General features: G+C 41.0%; 1 protein-coding gene across 1 annotated transcript in view; it reads left to right on the forward strand.

The window, feature by feature from the left end:
- The first annotated feature begins 6,680 nt into the window (after positions 1 to 6,680).
- Positions 6,681 to 7,764, forward strand: part of ABRACL (ABRA C-terminal like) — a 5,244-nt gene continuing 4,160 nt past the window's right edge. Inside the window, exon 1 of the mRNA XM_014939555.1 lies at positions 6,681 to 6,983. The gene's annotated coding sequence lies outside the window, so the exon portion shown is untranslated. The remainder of the gene's footprint in view (positions 6,984 to 7,764) is intronic.

The raw sequence follows: 7,764 nt of genomic DNA on the forward strand, positions 1-7,764 counted from the left end.
CACAACACCTTGAGAAGCAAATATTATCTATATACATGCAAACACAATTACATAGCATAACTATGAACCAAACAAGAAGTTGGTTATACTTAATTTTCTTACTTATGTTTTTAATTCTACACTTCTCCAATACATCAGAGATGCTTGGACAAAATTTCCCCAAGGAAAAATTTAAAAGGGTAAGATTTATCCCAGAAATTTGGGATTTGCAATTACAACTAACTTTGCAGACTAAAAATTCATGAAAATTCATAAAACTGAGGTGTTGGATGGAGGAGAAAACTGGCACATCATTTGTTATCAAACCATATGGTCTGTTTAAAAATGTAAATTAATGTGATGTTCTTATAGTACTTCCCTGATAGATATTTGTCTACTATTTGAAGTTAATATACAGTTCAACCCCCTACACCGTGACAGAAATCCCTGCTAGGCTGTTGGGTCAGTAGGGGAGGCTGTTAGCAGTGCTCTATGGGAAGCTGCATTGGGAATCTGATCCTTGTTCTGTGCCGCAGTTTCAAACAACAGGAAATCAAATTATTTAGGATCAAAAGACTTGTAGCTGCAGTGCCAGTGAGATTAATAAAGTTTGATCAGTTACGAATTTGAACCTCACTTGGATTTCAGAGCTGGCATTGTATCTCAACACCAGAAAAGAATTATTAAAAGGCAGGTTATATATAAATTTGACCCTAAAAATACGCTTCCCCATATGCAGGAATCAATGTACTTGACTTCAAACTATAGCATAAATTCAGTGTAGTTGTGAAGATTATCAGATTCAAATGATCCCATGTGCACCTTAAACACAGTCTTTGAGCTAAGAACCTGGAATGTAGACTAGCAAAATTACAGGTTTATCCCTAAAAATGCTTGTAAACCGAATTTTTGCATTAAATTATTATTATCTGTCATTGATCCAGTGATAAAGAAAGGTTTCTTATGGTTTTTAGCCATCTATAAACTTCTGTGAACCATGCTTGCACGGCCAGCAGGAGGTCTTGACATTTCAGTAAAAAAAATATATATTTAATATAATGGCTTTTGCCATGACAAGATTTCATATGTTAAATAAATGCATTCTGACAAACGCCAATCCACAGTCCCATTTCAATAAGATTTCCTTCAGGAAAAGATTTGATGTACTTCTGTCGCGAGTCATTATAAATGCTTGAGCTTTAGGAGGAAAATTTATATGAAACTAATAAATAAAGATATTACACCTAGAGCTGTATTTGATGTGGATGTGAACAGTAACTCTCTATTAATGTAACTGTCATCTCTGCTACCGTTATTTGACATCTTTATGCAAAGCCACTGTTTTTGGTTTTCTGAAAAAGTCCCTGAAATGTCAGTATGTGTATGTAAAAGTGTAGAGGGAAAGAGAGAAGGGGAGGTGTTTTTTTTCCCCCCATGGTGTGTACCAAACAAGAGAACAGAGGGAGTGGGTGATTCAGCTGTTACCACACTGTCTGGAGATCAGGAGATGTTCTGCTGTTTCCTTGCTACAGGATATTTTTTGATACCAGGAATCTGAGAAAGTAATTACTCTTCATGTGCCTCTCTCTGAAATATTCAGCTGTTGTGGCAAAGAACACCATAAACCACATTGAATACAATCAGCTATTTCAGGTGATACATATATCAGCTATGTATTTATTATATATTTCTTTTTCTCTTTGTAAACTGTCTCTTTGATACTCTGCTCCCTCAAGACTTCACTGCACATCCTCTTCACAGAGAATCATAGAATTGTCTGGATTGGAAGGGACCTTTAAGATCATCGAGTCCAACCATCAACCTCACTCTGATAAAAACACATCACTAAACCATGTCTCTAAGCTCTATGTCAACCCGTCTTTTGAACACCTCCAGGGATGGTGCCTCAACCACTTCCCTGGGCAGCCCATTCCAAGGCTTAATAACCCTTTAGGTGTAAAAATATTTTCTAATATCCAATCCGAACCTCCCCTGAGGCAACTTGAGGCCATTTCCTCTTGTCCCATCACCTGTGACTTGGGAGAAGTGACCGACCTCCCCTGGCTACACCCTCCTTTCAGGGAGCTGTAGAGTGTGAGGTCTCTCCTCAGCCTCCTTTGTGTGAAAAAGCATCACCCAGTCTCAAAATAAACCCCGTTAATTCTGATTTTGTACATATTTATGGAGGTTTTGAGTTCAGTCTCACAGTTTTCAAGTAACTACTCTCAGATACGTGATTAGGGTCATCTCATAGTTCTTTTTCCAGTGTGTGCTGTAGAACTAATTTTATGGGCCCCCTCTTTTAGCCTGTACTGATACAGGATTCCATACAGGGGTTTACTATTGGGTTAGGTGTAGGGCAGGTAATTTCAGTGATTTACATCAAGATTTTAAGTACTCCTTTTTTCTATTGAGCTGTAGTAAAGATTTACATGCTTAATTTAAGAAGCAGCGTTACATTGTTTGAGGCACGTAGTGGATAACGAGAAGGGTGTGACGCCCTGAGGCCATTCCTGAAATAAGTCCCCTCTCCTGGACAGACGCAGGGGTGTAACAGCGTGAAAGGTTTTGGTTTGGACTATTTTGGTCATTATAGGAAAAGTAAAGCTAAGAGCCCATACAATTAATATTTAAAAACATGACTTTGCATCTTTAATTCTTGGAAAGTTTCCCGAAGAATCTCTATGTTTTTCATTTCGATAAAATAATTTTCTCCCTTGAAACAACTGCTGACTTAGGACAGAGAGAGCGGCCAAGTAAGACCAACGATTGGACCAAAAATGAGGGAGATGCTTTGGCTATGGAGCTCGTAAGAGAATGGAGCACTATTTTCCTGATTGATTGGCTTGTTCAAACAATATAGTTGTTCTTCTGACTGTCTCTAACAACAATGCTCTCTGAATATTGCTTACTCCCCTCAGATTTCTACAACAGCACTGACCTGCTGTGGTTTTTAATTTCTTATTGCAGCCAAGAAAAAAAAAGATATCTTACTTTTTCTGTGGTGTTACAAAGCCCACGGGGATAAGGAATGCAGTAGAACCTCCACCACTTGAAATCTTTAACTCACGCAAAGATGTATTTTTAAAGACTGGGTTTAGCCTGGGCTGGAGTGGCTTTAGGACTTCACGTTGAGTCATAACCCTGCCATGGGTTGCGTCATACGGCACACCCATGTGGAGAAGTGACTCAGGGGTGGCCAGAGGCACAGGGACGTGGGCTAAGACAAGGCACATGCGCTCACTCCTGGTTGACTCACAGCCCTGTAGTTTCCATCCAGCTTTGGAGACGGGAAGGAGAGTCTCGGGCATTTGCACCGGTGTAAGTTGGTGGTGCTGAAGCGAAGGGGTTGGACGCAGGCACGTGTGGTAGGAACTCCTGTCTCTGCTGAATCAACAAGTCAAACAAGAATGTGTTGCAAGAACAAAGTAAGACCCAGACTGTGTAAGAAGCCAGATAAGATGATCTCTTCTAGCAGGGAAATCTGCAAATCCCGGTAGCACATCTAGTTTTTTTTAGCTGGGGAGGATCTCAACAGCACAACTGTGTGTAAGCGCACGTGGTGTATGTCTGCCTGTTCACAAGCACATATAATGCAACAAAAATTGAAGAGAATAGTATTGTACAAAACAAGAACATCATGGGTTAGCAAGAAATACTAGTAAAGTGAGAACATTTAGTTAATATATGCTGAAAACAGAAAAAAATGGCCATTACCTAGCAAATGACCCTGTAACTTTCTCCTACATTTTTCAGGCTTGGCCTGTGCTGCTACGTGCCTGTCTCTGGAGAAACCTGTTACAACAGGTATATTTACAACACGCTTACTGTAAACATTAGATACTTCTAGAAAACTCATTTCTCCTGGGGTAAGAAGACAGGCTCCATTCAGAATCAATCAACAACTGAAAGAGAAGTTACTACTGCGCCCTTAGTGCCATCGCTGCTGGGACCTGTGTTGTTCAAACCTGTCACTGGGAAAAGAGGTGACAAAGTTTGCCTGATCCCGTTTCAAATCACAGAGTAAACCAGCCAAAAATGCAAAGTAATATACTGGGGGAAAATAATCTTAATAATCTGTAACAGAACAATTAATTACTCTACTATGGAAATAGATTTTGAAAGCTGTGCTCAGCACTCTTCAAAAAGGCAAGTAAAATGTTGGGAATTATTATGAGTGAGAACAAACCAGAAAACATCCTTGTGTCATTGTAGATACTATACCCACATGCTGAATAATGCTAAGAATTCTACTAATTCAATCCCAAAAAAGAACGTGGAATTATTTGAAAAATTGTAAAGAACAACGAGAAGGATCAGCAACATGGGAAACATTCATTTTACATGAGATTAAATAAAACTAGGGGTCTTCAGCTTGAAAATAAGATGATCTGTAAGCATGGACGTGATGGAGAAGAAAGGAGATGGAATAATTACTTGCTCCAATAAGTGCCAGGAGCCAGGAAAGAAGCCAGGAATCAACTGACAGTTTTCATTGATTACACTGTTTTCCAAATGCCTGCTGTTGGTCACTGCTGGAGGCAGAATGTTGGGTTAAATTGATTGCCTGATCAGATCCAGTACATGTCCTGTGGTGTTCTCAAGCTCTGTTTTTTAAACCTTGCATAACTCCTGTGTTTGGCTGCCTTGGTGTAAAATGGTACCTCCGAGGGGACAGTAACAGCACAGTGAGATGCTAAGGAAGGTCAAATTAGAATAGTCTGTTTTAAGGCAGAATCTAATGATTTTGGGGGAGCACTCTTAGTAAATGCAGAAAAAGAAACATGAATTATGAGCCCAATGATGACCATAACCAGTGATATGAAATATGTATGAGCAGTATTTCCATGTCTGTCCTCTGTGCTTGTAAAGGACTATATTTTGCACTTTTTTTTTTTTTTTTTTAAATTTTAAGTATCATTCTGTGGAAGCAGAATGACTGAAACTCATCATCTGCATAATTTTCACATTTCCTGCTCTCTGCTGCTGCACCTGTAAGGACATAATCGGTCACTTAGTCCTGATGCTGCCCAGCTCATTTTCATACTTTGGCAGCATCACTGTTCCCTTAATTGTCATGGTAACAGATGGTTTTGGGTACTGATTTACCTAGAATTATTTTCTTTTATATGAGAAGGAAGGGCTGTGAAAGAAATCGTAATGAATGCATACCATGTTTTGATAATCTCCTCGTGTTCCTGGGGACCAGTACTTGGGTACACGACACTTTCTTTTCAAAAGACAGAATTTAAAAAAATAAATTGCACTTCCTCCAAAAAAAGGGTTGAAAGAAAATGATAAGGAATTACAGGTTTATTTTCATCTTTCTCAGATGTATAGTTGATTTACTTATAAATTAGGGGCTATGATTCAAAAGAGACTTGGAAATTAATTTCTAACATAGATTTCATCATCATAGTTATAATATCTTTGGTCTGAAAAGTCCCAAAATATTACTTGATCAAACATAAATTATCCATAATAACAATCACATTACGCAGAGTAAAGGACATCATTTGTGCAAATGAAATGGTGTTCCGATGATTAAGAAATCTAGAGTATGGGCATGATACAACTTAAAGCATGTTTTTAATAATAAAAACAGAAATCAAGCACTTTTATTCTATACTGCTAAATAACTGGAATATTTGCCATATTTGCTAACACTAATTAGATTATCTTTTAAAAGGCTTATCTCAATTTTTCCTTAAAAGTCTATACTTTTTACTGCAGTATTTAGCATTGCATTGGTGAACATAATGAAGGTCTTAGGAAAAGCAGTATGCCTTCATATCACAGAATCACAGAACAATATGGGGTTGGAAGGGACCTCTGGAGATCATCGACTCCAACCCCCCCTGCCAAAGCAGGTCCACCCAGAGCAGGTTGCACAAGAACGTGTCCCAGCGGGTTTTGAATGTCTCCAGAGAAGGAGATTCCACCACCTCTCTGGGCAGATATGAGCATATTGTCATCATATTCACTGAGCATCAATGCTTTTCAGATACAACATTTTCTGGGAATTCTCCATTGTCTTTTGATTCAGTTCAGACAGATTTAAATTTCGTTAATTTCGTTATGGATTTAGGAATGGAGCCCTTTCAATCTTCAACCTGTTTTCCTACCTTCAGGGTTTGGTGGTGTTTTTTTTTTTTAAAGGGCACCCCTTACTGATGTTAAATGCAGCTAATCTGTTCAGGAAAATGTTTGTTTAGCTCCTTGAGCAGAAAGCAGCATGGATTTTTTTTCTGACTAACCAAAGATTCTGTTACTAATAAAGAGTTGTTATTCTCAGAAAAAGTTAATATCTTTTAATAAAAACGCCAACATCAAAAAAATCCCTCGGAAAAGGGCTTGGACTCCAGATAGACGTCCCTGGGGTGATAAAAATGTGATTTTCTTGGCCTCATTTCCACTGTGCAAATTGATTTATCTGGCTGCAGGTTCTGCCAAGCGAGAGCTTGCTGTAGTGGTTTCAGGTGCCGTTTATTCACCCTCGCAGCAGGGCTGGGAGGCTGTAGCCGGGGACCAGACCTGACTGGCGCAGCTCACACTCTGAGAAAGTATCCTCAGCCTCACCTCCAGCAGCTGATGGATGAAAAATGTGAATTGCAAGGGCTGGAAATAGCTTCTCATACCAACTCCGCTTCAGGGGGCAGTCACGCGTGACAAGGAGGTGGGAGAGACAGCAGGGAACGGTGATGCCTTGAGCTGTGCCCGGTCAGAGTTTTCTGGAGAGGTTTGGTGCCAGCCTTGCCTCTGACGAGCGGGTTGTGGGTGCTTTGTGGGAGTTAGGCACCAAACCCCGGAGCTGCCTTGTGTCCTTGAGAGAGAGATGTAAACATTTTCTGGGAGGTGAAGAGGAAGTGAGAGAGAGGAGAAGCAGCAACGCATACCCAGATAGGAGACGGAAGAAATTAAATTGCCTCCTCCCCACAGTGCAGAGTGCAAGGACGTGGCGCTGAATGAAAAACTAGATAAACTGCAACGTGAATTTATCGAAGGTAAATGGTACTAACCTAGCTCATTCATTTTCTGTGGAAAGGGAACTGTTTTTCTAGGAGAGGGGGGGCGGTAAGGAATGTGGCATAGCTATAGCAATGTGGGGGGTTGGTCTCTTCTCCCCAGAAACAGCCCATAGGATAAGAAGAAATGGCCTCAAATTGTGCCAGGGAAGGTTCAGATTGGATATTAAGAAAAAATTTCTTCACCGAAAGGGTTATCAAACGTTGGAGCAGGCTGCCCAGGGAAGGGGTGGAATCGCCATCCCTGGAGAGAAAAGATGGGCAGATGTCGTGCTGAGGGACGTGGTTTAGTGGTGGTTGAATCGCCATCCCTGGAGATAAAAGATGGGCAGGTGTCGTGCTGAGGGACGTGGTTTAGCGGTGGTTTTGTCAATGTTAGGTTGATGGCTGGACTCAATGATCTTAAAGGCCACTTCCAACCTTGATGATCCTATGATTCTACAGCGTTTCCACCCAGGGAGGAGATGGTGCCGTGACAGAAAGTCACCGAAGCAACACAGGGTATTATGTCGAGAGTAGACCTTCTGGAAGGGGGGGAGCTAGGGACGGGCTGGCCTCAGGATACGTTTTCCCAAACGCGCTCACCAAAAAACCGAGGTGAAGCCTGTCGATGGCACAAAGCCAGACCTTCTGGAAGGGGGGGAGTTAGGGAAAGGCTGGCCTCGGGAGGCATTTTCTCAAACACGTTCACCAAGAAAACGAGGTGAAGCCTGTCGATGGCACAAAGTCGGGGGAGTCGCGGGAAGGAGCGAGGCCCTCA

Source organism: Calidris pugnax, unplaced genomic scaffold (assembly GCF_001431845.1).
Source record: "Calidris pugnax isolate Ruff unplaced genomic scaffold, ASM143184v1 scaffold57, whole genome shotgun sequence".
Classification (NCBI taxonomy): domain Eukaryota; kingdom Metazoa; phylum Chordata; class Aves; order Charadriiformes; family Scolopacidae; genus Calidris; species Calidris pugnax.